The 15218-nt window shown below is 41.9% G+C and overlaps 1 protein-coding gene across 1 annotated transcript in view; it reads right to left on the bottom strand.

Moving 5' to 3' along the window:
- Nucleotides 1–15218, bottom strand: part of adcy1a (adenylate cyclase 1a) — a 237776-nt gene that overhangs the window by 72020 nt on the left and 150538 nt on the right. The window lies entirely within an intron of this gene.

Raw genomic sequence — 15218 nt, 5'->3', positions numbered from 1 at the left:
TAGAGAGAGACAGAGAGGACCATATGGAATAGAGAGAGAAAGAGAGGACCATATGGAATAGAGAGAGAAAGAGAGGACCATATGGAATGGAGAGAGACAGAGAGGACCATATGGAATAGAGAGAGAGGACCATAAGGAATAGAGAGAGAGGACCATATGGAATAGAGAGAGAAAGAGAGGACCATATGGAATAGAGAGAGAAAGAGAGGACCATATGGAATGGAGAGAGAAAGAGAGGACCATATGGAATAGAGAGAGACAGAGAGGACCATATGGAATAGAGAGAGAAAGAGAGGACCATATGGAATAGAGAGAGAAAGAGAGGACCATATGGAATGGAGAGAGAAAGAGAGGACCATATGGAATAGAGAGAGAAAGAGAGGACCATATGGAATAGAGAGAGAAAGAGAGGACCATATGGAATAGAGAGAGACAGAGAGGACCATATGGAATGGAGAGAGAAAGAGAGGACCATATGGAATAGAGAGAGAAAGAGAGGACCATATGGAATAGAGAGAGAAAGAGAGGACCATATGGAATGGAGAGAGAAAGAGAGGACCATATGGAATGGAGAGAGAAAGAGAGGACCATATGGAATAGAGAGAGAAAGAGAGGACCATAAGGAATGGAGAGAGACAGAGAGGACCATATGGAATAGAGAGAGAAAGAGAGGACCATATGGAATGGAGAGAGAAAGAGAGGACCATATGGAATAGAGAGAGACAGAGAGGACCATATGGAATAGAGAGAGACAGAGAGGACCATATGGAATAGAGAGAGACAGAGAGGACCATATGGAATAGAGAGAGACAGAGAGGACCATATGGAATAGAGAGAGAAAGAGAGGACCATATGGAATAGAGAGAGACAGAGAGGACCATATGGAATAGAGAGAGAAAGAGAGGACCATATGGAATAGAGAGAGAAAGAGAAGACCATAAGGAATTGCGAGAGAAAGAGAGGACCATATGGAATAGAGAGAGAAAGAGAGGACCATATGGAATAGAGAGAGAAAGAGAGGACCATATGGAATGGAGAGAGAAAGAGAGGACCATATGGAATAGAGAGAGAAAGAAAGGACCATAAGGAATAGAGAGAGAAAGAGAAGACCATATGGAATAGAGAGAGAAAGAGAGGACCATATGGAATAGAGAGAGAAAGAGAAGACCATAAGGAATTGCGAGAGAAAGAGAGGACCATATGGAATAGAGAGAGAAAGAGAGGACCATATGGAATAGAGAGAGAAAGAGAGGACCATATGGAATGGAGAGAGAAAGAGAGGACCATATGGAATAGAGAGAGAAAGAGAGGACCATATGGAATAGAGAGAGAAAGAGAGGACCATATGGAATAGAGAGAGAAAGAGAGGACCATATGGAATAGAGAGAGAAAGAGAGGACCATATGGAATAGAGAGAGAGAAAGAGAAGACTATAAGGAATTGCGAGAGAAAGAGAGGACCATATGGAATAGAGAGAGAAAGAGAGGACCATATGGAATAGAGAGAGACAGAGAAGACCATAAGGAATTGAGAGAGAAAGAGAGGACCATATGGAATAGAGAGAGAAAGAGAGGACCATATGGAATAGAGAGAGAAAGAGAGGACCATATGGAATGGAGAGAGAAAGAGAGGACCATATGGAATAGAGAGAGAAAGAGAGGACCATATGGAATAGAGAGAGAAAGAGAGGACCATATGGAATAGAGAGAGAAAGAGAGGACCATATGGAATAGAGAGAGAAAGAGAGGACCATATGGAATAGAGAGAGAAAGAGAGGACCATATGGAATGGAGAGAGAAAGAGAGGACCATATGGAATAGAGAGAGAAAGAGAGGACCATATGGAATAGAGAGAGAAAGAGAGGACCATATGGAATGGAGAGAGAAAGAGAGGACCATATGGAATAGAGAGAGAAAGAGAGGACCATATGGAATAGAGAGAGAAAGAGAGGACCATATGGAATGGAGAGAGACAGAGAGGACCATATGGAATAGAGAGAGAGGACCATCAGGAATAGAGAGAGAAAGAGAGGACCATATGGAATAGAGAGAGAAAGAGAGGACCATATGGAATAGAGAGAGAAAGAGAGGACCATAAGGAATAGAGAGAGAAAGAGAGGACCATATGGAATAGAGAGAGAAAGAGAGGACCATATGGAATAGAGAGAGAAAGAGAGGACCATATGGAATGGAGAGAGAAAGAGAGGACCATATGGAATAGAGAGAGAAAGAGAGGACCATATGGAATAGAGAGAGAAAGAGAGGACCATAAGGAATAGAGAGAGAAAGAGAGGACCATATGGAATAGAGAGAGAAAGAGAGGACCATATGGAATAGAGAGAGAAAGAGAGGACCATATGGAATAGAGAGAGAAAGAGAGGACCATATGGAATGGAGAGAGAAAGAGAGGACCATATGGAATAGAGAGAGAAAGAGAGGACCATATGGAATAGAGAGAGAAAGAGAGGACCATATGGAATGGAGAGAGAAAGAGAGGACCATATGGAATGGAGAGAGAAAGAGAGGACCATATGGAATAGAGAGAGACAGAGAGGACCATATGGAATAGAGAGAGACAGAGAGGACCATATGGAATAGAGAGAGAAAGAGAGGACCATATGGAATAGAGAGAGACAGAGAGGACCATATGGAATAGAGAGAGAAAGAGAGGACCATATGGAATAGAGAGAGAAAGAGAGGACCATATGGAATAGAGAGACAGAGAGGACCATATGGAATAGAGAGAGACAGAGAGGACCATATGGAATAGAGAGAGACAGAGAGGACCATATGGAATAGAGAGAGAAAGAGAGGACCATATGGAATAGAGAGAGAAAGAGAGGACCATATGGAATAGAGAGAGACAGAGAGGACCATATGGAATAGAGAGAGAGAGGACCATAAGAGAGGACCATATGGAATAGAGAGAGACAGAGAGGACCATATGGAATAGAGAGAGACAGAGAGGACCATATGGAATAGAGAGAGAAAGAGAGGACCATATGGAATAGAGAGAGACAGAGAGGACCATATGGAATAGAGAGAGACAGAGAGGACCATATGGAATAGAGAGAGAAAGAGAGGACCATATGGAATGGAGAGAGAAAGAGAGGACCATATGGAATAGAGAGAGACAGAGAGGACCATATGGAATAGAGAGAGACAGAGAGGACCATATGGAATAGAGAGAGACCATATGGAATAGAGAGAGAGAGGACCATATGGAATAGAGAGAGACAGAGAGGACCATATGGAATAGAGAGAGACAGAGAGGACCATATGGAATAGAGAGAGACAGAGAGGACCATATGGAATAGAGAGAGAAAGAGAGGACCATATGGAATAGAGAGAGACAGAGAGGACCATATGGAATAGAGAGAGACAGAGAGGACCATATGGAATAGAGAGAGACAGAGAGGACCATATGGAATAGAGAGAGACAGAGAGGACCATATGGAATAGAGAGAGACAGAGAGGACCATATGGAATAGAGAGACAGAGAGAGGACCATATGGAATAGAGAGAGACAGAGAGGACCATATGGAATAGAGAGAGAAAGAGAGGACCCAGAGAGGACCATATGGAATAGAGAGAGACAGAGAGGACCATATGGAATAGAGAGAGACAGAGAGGACCATATGGAATAGAGAGAGACAGAGAGGACCATATGGAATAGAGAGAGACAGAGAGGACCATATGGAATAGAGAGAGACAGAGAGGACCATATGGAATAGAGAGAGACAGAGAGGACCATATGGAATAGAGAGAGACAGAGAGACCATATGGAAGAGAGAGGACCATATGGAATAGAGAGAGACAGAGAGGACCATATGGAATAGAGAGAGAAAGAGAGGACCATATGGAATAGAGAGAGAAAGAGAGGACCATATGGAATAGAGAGAGACAGAGAGGACCATATGGAATAGAGAGAGACAGAGAGGACCATATGGAATGGAGAGAGAAAGAGAGGACCATATGGAATAGAGAGAAAGAGGACCATATGGAATGGAGAGAGAAAGAGAGGACCATATGGAATAGAGAGAGAAAGAGAGGACCATATGGAATAGAGAGAGAAAGAGAGGACCATATGGAATAGAGAGAGAAAGAGAGGACCATATGGAATAGAGAGAGAAAGAGAGGACCATATGGAATAGAGAGAGAAAGAGAGGACCATATGGAATAGAGAGAGAAAGAGAGGACCATATGGAATAGAGAGAGAACGAGAGGACCATATGGAATGGAGAGAGACAGAGAGGACCATATGGAATAGAGAGAGAAAGAGAGGACCATATGGAATAGAGAGAGAAAGAGAGGACCATATGGAATAGAGAGAGAAAGAGAGGACCATATGGAATAGAGAGAGAAAGAGAGGACCATATGGAATAGAGAGAGAAAGAGAGGACCATATGGAATAGAGAGAGAAAGAGAGGACCATATGGAATAGAGAGAGAAAGAGAGGACCATATGGAATAGAGAGAGAAAGAGAGGACCATATGGAATAGAGAGAGAAAGAGAGGACCATATGGAATAGAGAGAGAAAGAGAGGACCATATGGAATAGAGAGAGAAAGAGAGGACCATATGGAATAGAGAGAGAAAGAGAGGACCATATGGAATAGAGAGAGAAAGAGAGGACCATATGGAATAGAGAGAGAAAGAGAGGACCATATGGAATAGAGAGAGAAAGAGAGGACCATATGGAATAGAGAGAGAAAGAGAGGACCATATGGAATAGAGAGAGAAAGAGAGGACCATATGGAATAGAGAGAGAAAGAGAGGACCATATGGAATAGAGAGAGAAAGAGAGGACCATATGGAATAGAGAGAGAAAGAGAGGACCATATGGAATAGAGAGAGAAAGAGAGGACCATATGGAATAGAGAGAGAAAGAGAGGACCATATGGAATAGAGAGAGAAAGAGAGGACCATATGGAATGGAGAGAGAAAGAGAGGACCATATGGAATAGAGAGAGAGGACCATCAGGAATAGAGAGAGAAAGAGAGGACCATATGGAATAGAGAGAGAGAGACAGAGAGGACCATATGGAATGGAGAGAGAAAGAGAGGACCATATGGAATAGAGAGAGAGGACCATCAGGAATAGAGAGAGAAAGAGAGGACCATATGGAATAGAGAGAGAAAGAGAGGACCATATGGAATAGAGAGAGAAAGAGAGGACCATATGGAATAGAGAGAGAAAGAGAGGACCATAAGGAATAGAGAGAGACAGAGAGGACCATGGAATAGAAAAAAAGAGAGGACTATATGGAATAGAGAGAGAAAGAGAGGACCATAAGGAATAGAGAGAGAAAGAGAGGACCATATGGAATAGAGGAGAAAGAGAGGAGGAATAGAGAGAGAAAGAGAGGACCATATGGAATAGAGAGAGAAAGAGAAGACTATATATAATGAATAGAGAGAGAAAGAGAGGACCATATGGAATAGAGAGAGAAAGAGAGGACCATAAGGAATAGAGAGAGACAGAGAGGACCATATGGAATTGAGAGAGAAAGAGAGGACCATAAGGAATAAAGAGAGACAGAGAGGACCATATGGAATAGAGAGAGAAAGAGAGGACCATAGGGAATAGAGAGAGAAAGAGAGGACCATGGGGAATAGAGAGAGACAGAGAGGACCATATGGAATAGAGAGAGAAAAATAGGACCATAAGGAATAGAGAGAGAAAGAGAGGACCATATGGAATAGAGGGAGAAAGAGAGGACCATAAGGAATAGAGAGAGAAAGAGAGGACCATATGGAATGAAAGAAAGACTATAAGGAGAAAGAGAGAGGACCATATGGAATAGAGAGAGAAAGAGAGGACCATATGGAATAGAGAGAGAAAGAGAGGACCATATGGAATAGAGAGAGAAAGAGAGGACCATATGGAATAGAGAGAGAAAGAGAGGACCATAAGGAATAGAGAGAGACAGAGAGGTCCATGTGGAATAGAAAAAAAGAGAGGACTATATGGAATAGAGAGAGAAAGAGAGGACCATAAGGAATAGAGAGAGAAAGAGAGGACCATATGGAATAGAGGAGAAAGAGAGGACCATAAGGAATAGAGAGAGAAAGAGAAGACTATATGGAATAGAGAGAGAAAGAGAGGACCATAAGGAATAGAGAGAGACAGAGAGGACCATAAGGAATAGAGAGAGACAGAGAGGACCATATGGAATTGAGAGAGAAAGAGAGGACCATAAGGAATAAAGAGAGACAGAGAGGACCATATGGAATAGAGAGAGAAAGAGAGGACCATAAGGAATAGAGAGAGACAGAGAGGTCCATGTGGAATAGAAAAAAAGAGAGGACTATATGGAATAGAGAGAGAAAGAGAAGACCATATGGAATAGAGAGAGAAAGAGAGGACCATAAGGAATAGAGAGAGACAGAGAGGACCATAAGGAATAGAGAGAGAAAGAGAGGACCATATGGAATGAGAGAGAAAGAGAGGACCATAAGGAATAAAGAGAGACAGAGAGGACCATATGGAATAGAGAGAGAAAGAGAGGACCATAAGGAATAGAGAGAGAAAGAGAGGACCATAAGAATAGAGAGAGACAGAGAGGACCATATGGAATAGAGAGAGAAAGAGAGGACCATAAGGAATAGAGAGAGAAAGAGAGGACCATATGGAATAGAGAGAGAAAGAGAGGACCATAAGGAATAGAGAGAGAAAGAGAGGACCATATGGAATAGAGAGAGAAAAATAGGACCATAAGGAATAGAGAGAGAAAGAGAGGACCATATGGAATAGAGGGAGAAAGAGAGGACCATAAGGAATAGAGAGAGAAAGAGAGGACCATATGGAATTGAAAGAGAAAGAGAGGACCATATGGAATAGAGAGAGAAAGAGAGGACCATATGGAATAGAGAGAGACAGAGAGGACCATATGGAATTGAGAGAGAAAGAGAGGACCATAAGGAATAAAGAGAGAAAGAGAAGACCATATGGAATAGAGAGAGAAAGAGAGGACCATATGGAATAGAGAGAGACAGAGAGGACCATATGGAATAGAGAGAGAAAGAGAGGACCATATGGAATAGAGAGAGAAAGAGAGGACCATATGGAATAGAGAGAGACAGAGAGGACCATATGGAATAGAGAGAGAGGACCATAAGGAATAGAGAGAGAAAGAGAGGACCATATGGAATAGAGAGAGAAAGAGAGGACCATATGGAATGGAGAGAGACAGAGAGGACCATATGGAATAGAGAGAGAAAGAGAGGACCATATGGAATAGAGAGAGAAAGAGAGGACCATATGGAATAGAGAGAGAAAGAGAGGACCATATGGAATGGAGAGACAGAGAGGACCATATGGAATAGAGAGAGAGGACCATCAGGAATAGAGAGAGAAAGAGAGGACCATATGGAATGGAGAGAGACAGAGAGGACCATATGGAATAGAGAGAGAGGACCATCAGGAATAGAGAGAGAAAGAGAGGACCATATGGAATAGAGAGAGAAAGAGAGGACCATATGGAATGGAGAGAGACAGAGAGGACCATATGGAATAGAGAGAGAAAGAGAGGACCATCAGGAATAGAGAGAGAAAGAGAGGACCATATGGAATAGAGAGAGAAAGAGAGGACCATATGGAATGGAGAGAGAAAGAGAGGACCATATGGAATAGAGAGAGAAAGAGAGGACCATATGGAATAGAGAGAGAAAGAGAGAGAAAGAGAGGACCATATGGAATGGAGAGAGAAAGAGAGGACCATATGGAATAGAGAGAGACAGAGAGGACCATATGGAATGGAGAGAGACAGAGAGGACCATATGGAATAGAGAGAGAAAGAGAGGACCATATGGAATAGAGAGAGAAAGAGAGGACCATATGGAATAGAGAGAGAAAGAGAGGACCATATGGAATGGAGAGAGAAAGAGAGAGAATAGAGAGAGAAAGAGAGGACCATATGGAATAGAGAGAGACAGAGAGGACCATATGGAATAGAGAGAGAAAGAGAGGACCATATGGAATAGAGAGAGAAAGAGAGGACCATATGGAATAGAGAGAGACAGAGAGGACCATATGGAATAGAGAGAGAAAGAGAGGACCATATGGAATAGAGAGAGAAAGAGAGGACCATATGGAATAGAGAGAGAAAGAGAGGACCATATGGAATAGAGAGAGAAAGAGAGGACCATATGGAATAGAGAGAGAAAGAGAGGACCATATGGAATAGAGAGAGAGGACCATCAGGAATAGAGAGAGAAAGAGAGGACCATATGGAATAAAGAGAGAGAGAGAAAGAGAGGACCATATGGAATAGAGAGAGAAAGAGAGGACCATATGGAATGGAGAGAGAAAGAGAGGACCATATGGAATAGAGAGAGAAAGAGAGGACCATATGGAATAGAGAGAGAAAGAGAGGACCATATGGAATAGAGAGAGACAGAGAGGACCATATGGAATGGAGAGAGAATGGAGAGAGAAAGAGAGGACCATATGGAATAGAGAGAGAGACCATCAGGAATAGAGAGAGAAAGAGAAGACCATATGGAATAGAGAGAGAAAGAGAGGACCATAAGGAATAGAGAGAGAAAGAGAGGACCATAAGGAATAGAGAGAGAAAGAGAGGACCATAAGGAATAGAGAGAGACAGAGAGGTCCATAGAGAAAAAAGAGAATAGAGAAAAAGAGAGGACTATATGGAATAGAGAGAGAAAGAGAGGACCATAAGGAATAGAGAGAGAAAGAGAGGACCATATGGAATAGAGGGAGAAAGAGAGGACCATAAGGAATAGAGAGAGAAAGAGAGGACCATATGGAATAGAGAGAGAAAGAGAAGACTATAATGAATAGAGAGAGAAAGAGAGGACCATATGGAATAGAGAGAGAAAGAGAGGACCATAAGGAATAGAGAGAGACAGAGAGGACCATATGGAATTGAGAGAGAAAGAGAGGACCATAAGGAATAAAGAGAGACAGAGAGGACCATATGGAATAGAGAGAGAAAGAGAGGACCATAGGGAATAGAGAGAGAAAGAGAGGACCATGGGGAATAGAGAGAGACAGAGAGGACCATATGGAATAGAGAGAGAAAAATAGGACCATAAGGAATAGAGAGAGAAAGAGAGGACCATATGGAATAGAGGGAGAAAGAGAGGACCATAAGGAATAGAGAGAGAAAGAGAGGACCATATGGAATAGAGAGAGAAAGAGAAGACTATAAGGAATAGAGAGAAAGAGAGGACCATATGGAATAGAGAGAGAAAGAAAGGACCATAAGAAATAGAGAGAGAAGAGAGGACCATATGGAATAGAGAGAGAAAGAGAGGACCATAAGGAATAGAGAGAGAAAGAGAGGACCATAAGGAATAGAGAGAGAAGAGAGGTCCATGTGGAATAGAAAAAAAAGAGAGGACTATATGGAATAGAGAGAGAAAGAGAGGACCATAAGGAATAGAGAGAGAAAGGGAGGACCATATATGGAATAGAGGGAGAAAGAGAGGACCATAAGGAATAGAGAGAGAAAGAGAAGACTATATGGAATAGAGAGAGAGAAAGAGAGGACCATAAGGAATAGAGAGAGAAAGAGAGGACCATAAGGAATAGAGAGAGACAGAGAGGACCATATGGAATTGAGAGAGAAAGAGAGGACCATAAGGAATAAAGAGAGACAGAGAGGACCATATGGAATAGAGAGAGAAAGAGAGGACCATAAGGAATAGAGAGAGACAGAGAGGTCCATGTGGAATAGAAAAAAAGAGAGGACTATATGGAATAGAGAGAGAAAAGAAGACTATATGGAATAGAGAGAGACAGAGAGGACCATATGGAATAGAGAGAGAAAAATAGGACCATAAGGAATAGAGAGAGAAAGAGAGGACCATATGGAATAGAGGGAGAAAGAGAGGACCATAAGGAATAGAGAGAGAAATAGAGGACCATATGGAATAGAGAGAGAAAGAGAAGACTATAAGGAATAGAGAGAGAAAGAGAGGACCAAGGGGAATAGAGAGAGACAGAGAGGACCATATGGAATAGAGAGAGAAAAATAGGACCATAAGGAATAGAGAGAGAAAGAGAGGACCATATGGAATAGAGGGAGAAAGAGAGGACCATAAGGAATAGAGAGAGAAAGAGAGAGAAAGAGAGGACCATAAGGAATAGAGAGAGACAGAGAGGACCATATGGAATGGAGAGAGAAAGAGAGGACCATATGGAATAGAGAGAGAAAGAGAGGACCATATGGAATTGAGAGAGAAAGAGAGGACCATAAGGAATAAAGAGAGACAGAGAAGACCATATGGAATAGAGAGAGAAAGAGAGGACCATATGGAATAGAGAGAGACAGAGAGGACCATATGGAATAGAGAGAGAAAGAGAGGACCATATGGAATAGAGAGAGAAAGAGAGGACCATATGGAATAGAGAGAGAAAGAGAGGACCATATGGAATAGAGAGAGAAAGAGAGGACCATATGGAATAGAGAGAGAAAGAGAGGACCATATGGAATAGAGAGAGAAAGAGAGGACCATATGGAATAGAGAGAGACAGAGAGGACCATATGGAATAGAGAGAGAAAGAGAGGACCATATGGAATGGAGAGAGAAAGAGAGGACCATATGGAATAGAGAGAGAAAGAGAGGACCATATGGAATAGAGAGAGAAAGAGAGGACCATATGGAATAGAGAGAGAAAGAGAGGACCATATGGAATAGAGAGAGAAAGAGAGGACCATAAGGAATAGAGAGAGAAAGAGAGGACCATATGGAATAGAGAGAGAAAGAGAGGACCATAAGGAATAGAGAGAGAAAGAGAGGACCATAAGGAATAGAGAGAGAAAGAGAGGACCATAAGGAATAGAGAGAAAGAGAGGACCATAAGGAATAGAGAGAGAAAGAGAGGACCATAAGGAATAGAGAGAGAAAGGGAGGACCATAAAGAATAGAGAGAGAGAGGACCATATGGAATAGAGAGAGAAAGAGAGGACCATAAGGAATAGAGAGAGAAAGAGAGAGGAATAGAGAGAGAAAGAGAGGACCATATGGAATAGAGAGAGAAAGAGAGGACCATATGGAATAGAGAGAGAAAGAGAGGACCATAAGGAATAGAGAGAGAAAGAGAGGACCATATGGAATAGAGAGAGAAAGAGGACCATATGGAATAGAGAGAGAAAGAGAAGACCATATGGAATAGAGAGAGAAAGAGAGGACCATATGGAATAGAGAGAGAAAGAGAGGACCATAAGGAATAGAGAGAGAAAGAGAGGACCATAAGGAATAGAGAGAGACAGAGAGGTCCATGTGGAATAGAAAGAAAAAGAGAGGACTATATGGAATAGAGAGAGAAAGAGAGGACCATAAGGAATAGAGAGAGAAAGAGAGGACCATATGGAATAGAGGGAGAAAGAGAGGACCATAAGGAATAGAGAGAGAAAGAGAGGACCATATGGAATAGAGAGAGAAAGAGAAGACTATAAGGAATAGAGAGAGAAAGAGAGGACCATATGGAATAGAGAGAGAAAGAGAGGACCATAAGGAATAGAGAGAGAAAGAGAGGACCATATGGAATTGAGAGAGAAAGAGAGGACCATAAGGAATAAGAGAGAGAAAGAAGACTATATGGAATAGAGAGAGAAAGAGAGGACCATAAGGAATAGAGAGAGAAAGAGAGGACCATAAGGAATAGAGAGAGAAAGAGAGGACCATATGGAATTGAGAGAGAAAGAGAGGACCATAAGGAATAAAGAGAGACAGAGAGGACCATATGGAATAGAGAGAGAAAGAGAGGACCATAAGGAATAGAGAGAGACAGAGAGGTCCATGTGGAATAGAAAAAGAGAGGACTATATGGAATAGAGAGAGAAAGAGAGGACCATAAGGAATAGAGAGAGAAAGAGAGGACCATATGGAATAGAGGGAGAAAGAGAGGACCATAAGGAATAGAGAGAGAAAGAGAAGACTATATGGAATAGAGAGAGAAAGAGAGGACCATAAGGAATAGAGAGAGACAGAGAGGACCATATGGAATAGAGAGAGAAAGAGAGGACCATATGGAATTGAGAGAGAAAGAGAGGACCATAAGGAATAGAGAGAGACAGAGAGGACCATATGGAATAGAGAGAGAAAGAGAGGACCATAAGGAATAGAGAGAGAAAGAGAGGACCATGGGGAATAGAGAGAGACAGAGAGGACCATATGGAATAGAGAGAGAAAAATAGGACCATAAGGAATAGAGAGAGAAAGAGAGGACCATATGGAATAGAGGGAGAAAGAGAGGACCATAAGGAATAGAGAGAGAAAGAGAGGACCATATGGAATAGAGAGAGAAAGAGAAGACTATAAGGAATTGCGAGAGAAAGAGAGGACCATATGGAATAGAGAGAGAAAGAAAGGACCATAAGAAATAGAGAGAGACAGAGAGGACCATATGGAATAGAGAGAGACAGAGAGGGAATAGAGAAGAAAGAGAGGACCATAAGGAATAGAGAGAGAAAGAGAGGACCATAAGGAATAGAGAGAGACAGAGAGGTCCATGTGGAATAGAATAGAAAAAAGAGAGGACCATATGGAATAGAGAGAGAAAGAGAGGACCATAAGGAATAGAGAGAGAAAGGAGGACCATATGGAATAGAGGGAGAAAGAGAGGACCATAAGGAATAGAGAGAGAAAGAGAGGACCATATGGAATAGAGAGAGAAAGAGAAGACTATAAGGAATTGAGAGAGAAAGAGAGGACCATATGGAATAGAGAGAGAAAGAGAGGACCATATGGAAGAGAGAGAAGAGAGGACCATAAGGAATAGAGAGAGAAAGAGAGGACCATATGGAATAGAGAGAGAAAGAGAGGACCATAGGAGAGAGAAGAGAGGACCATGTGGAATAGAAAAAAAGAGGACTATATGGAATAGAGAGAGAAAGAGAGGACCATAAGGAATAGAGAGAGAAAGAGAGGACCATATGGAATAGAGGAGAAAGAGAGGACCATAAGGAATAGAGAGAGAAAGAGAGGACCATATGGAATAGAGAGAGAAAGAGAGGACCATAAGGAATAGAGAGAGACAGAGAGGACCATATGGAATTGAAAGAGAAAGAGAGGACCATATGGAATAGAGGGAGAAAGAGAGGACCATAAGGAATAGAGAGAGAAATAGAGGACCATATGGAATAGAGAGAGAAAGAGAAGACTATAAGGAATAGAGAGAGAAAGAGAGGACCAAGGGGAATAGAGAGAGACAGAGAGGACCATATGGAATAGAGAGAGAAAAATAGGACCATAAGGAATAGAGAGAGAAAGAGAGGACCATATGGAATAGAGGGAGAAAGAGAGGACCATAAGGAATAGAGAGAGAAAGAGAGGACCATATGGAATAGAGAGAGAAAGAGAAGACCATAAGGAATTGAGAGAGAAAGAGAGGACCATATGGAATAGAGAGAGAAAGAGAGGACCATAAGAAATAGAGAGAGACAGAGAGGACCATATGGAATAGAGAGAGAAAGAGAGGACCATAAGGAATAGAGAGAGAAAGAGAGGACCATAAGGAATAGAGAGAGACAGAGAGGACCATATGGAATAGAGAGAGAAAGAGAGGACCATATGGAATAGAGAGAGAAAGAGATGACCATAAGGAATAGAGAGAGAAAGGGAGGACCATATGGAATAGAGAGAGAAAGAGAGGACCATAAGGAATAGAGAGAGACAGAGAGGACCATATGGAATAGAGAGAGAAAGAGAAGACTATAAGGAATAGAGAGAGAAAGAGAGGACCATGGAATGGAATAGAGAGAGAAAGAGAGGACCATAAGGAATAGAGAGAGACAGAGAGGACCATATGGAATAGAGGGAGAAAGAGAGACCATAAGGAATAGAGAAAGAGGACCATCAGGAATAGAGAGAGAAAGAGAAGACCATATGGAATAGAGAGAGAAAGAGAGGACCATAAGGAATAGAGAGAGAAAGAGAGGACCATAAGGAATAGAGAGAGAAAGAGAGGACCATATGGAATAGAGAGAGAAAGAGAGGACCATATGGAATAGAGAGAGAAAGAGAGGACCATATGGAATAGAGAGAAAGAGAGGACCATATGGAATAGAGAGAGAAAGAGAGAGAATAGAGAGAGACCATATGGAATAGAGAGAGAAAGAGAGGACCATAAGGAATAGAGAGAGAAAGAAAGGACCATATGGAATAGAGAGAGAAAGAGAGGACCATAAGGAATAGAGAGAGAAAGAGAGGACCATAAGGAATAGAGAGAGAAAGAGAGGACCATAAGGAATAGAGAGAGAAAGAGAGGACCATAAGGAATAGAGAGAGAAAGAGAGGACCATAAGGAATAGAGAGAGAAAGAGAGGACCATATGGAATAGAGAGAGAAAGAGAGGACCATAAGGAATAGAGAGAGAAAGAGAGGACCATATGGAATAGAGAGAGAAAGAGAAGACTATAAGGAATAGAGAGAGAAAGAGAGGACCATATGGAATAGAGAGAGAAAGAGAGGACCATAAGGAATAGAGAGAGACAGAGAGGACCATATGGAATAGAGAGAGAAAGAGAGGACCATAAGGAATAGAGAGAGAAAGAGAGGACCATATGGAATAGAGAGAGAAAGAGAGGACCATAAGGAATAGAGAGAGAAAGAGAGGACCATATGGAATAGAGAGAGAAAGAGAGGACTATAAGGAATAGAGAGAGAAAGAGAGGACCATAAGGAATAGAGAGAGAAAGAGAGGACCATAAGGAATAGAGAGAGAAAGAGAGGACCATAAGGAATAGAGAGAGAAAGAGAGGACCATATGGAATAGAGAGAGAAAGAGAGGACCATAAGGAATAGAGAGAGAAAGAGAGGACCATAAGGAATGGAAAAGAGAGGAGAGAAAGAGAGGACCATAAGGAATAGAGAGAGAGAGAAAGAGAGACCATATGGAATAGAGAGAGAAAGAAGGACCATAAGGAATAGAGAGAGAAAGAGAGGACCATAAGGAATAGAGAGAGAAAGAGAGGACCATATGGAATAGAGAGAGAAAGAGAGGACCATAAGGAATAGAGAGAGACAGAGAGGACCATATGGAATTGAGAGAGAAAGAGAGGACCATAAGGAATAGAGAGAGAAAGAGAGGACCATATGGAATAGAGAGAGAAAGAGAAGGACCATAAGGAATAGAGAGAGAAAGAGAGGTCCATATGGAATAGTCCAAAGGAAAAAAAGAGAGGACTATATGGAATAGAGAGAGAAAGAGAGGACCATAAGGAATAGAGAGAGAAAGAGAGGA

Source organism: Oncorhynchus keta, chromosome 1 (assembly GCF_023373465.1).
Source record: "Oncorhynchus keta strain PuntledgeMale-10-30-2019 chromosome 1, Oket_V2, whole genome shotgun sequence".
NCBI lineage: Eukaryota > Metazoa > Chordata > Actinopteri > Salmoniformes > Salmonidae > Oncorhynchus > Oncorhynchus keta.
The sequence above is the reverse complement of the archived record's forward strand: the minus strand, read 5'-3'. Positions and strand labels throughout refer to the sequence as shown.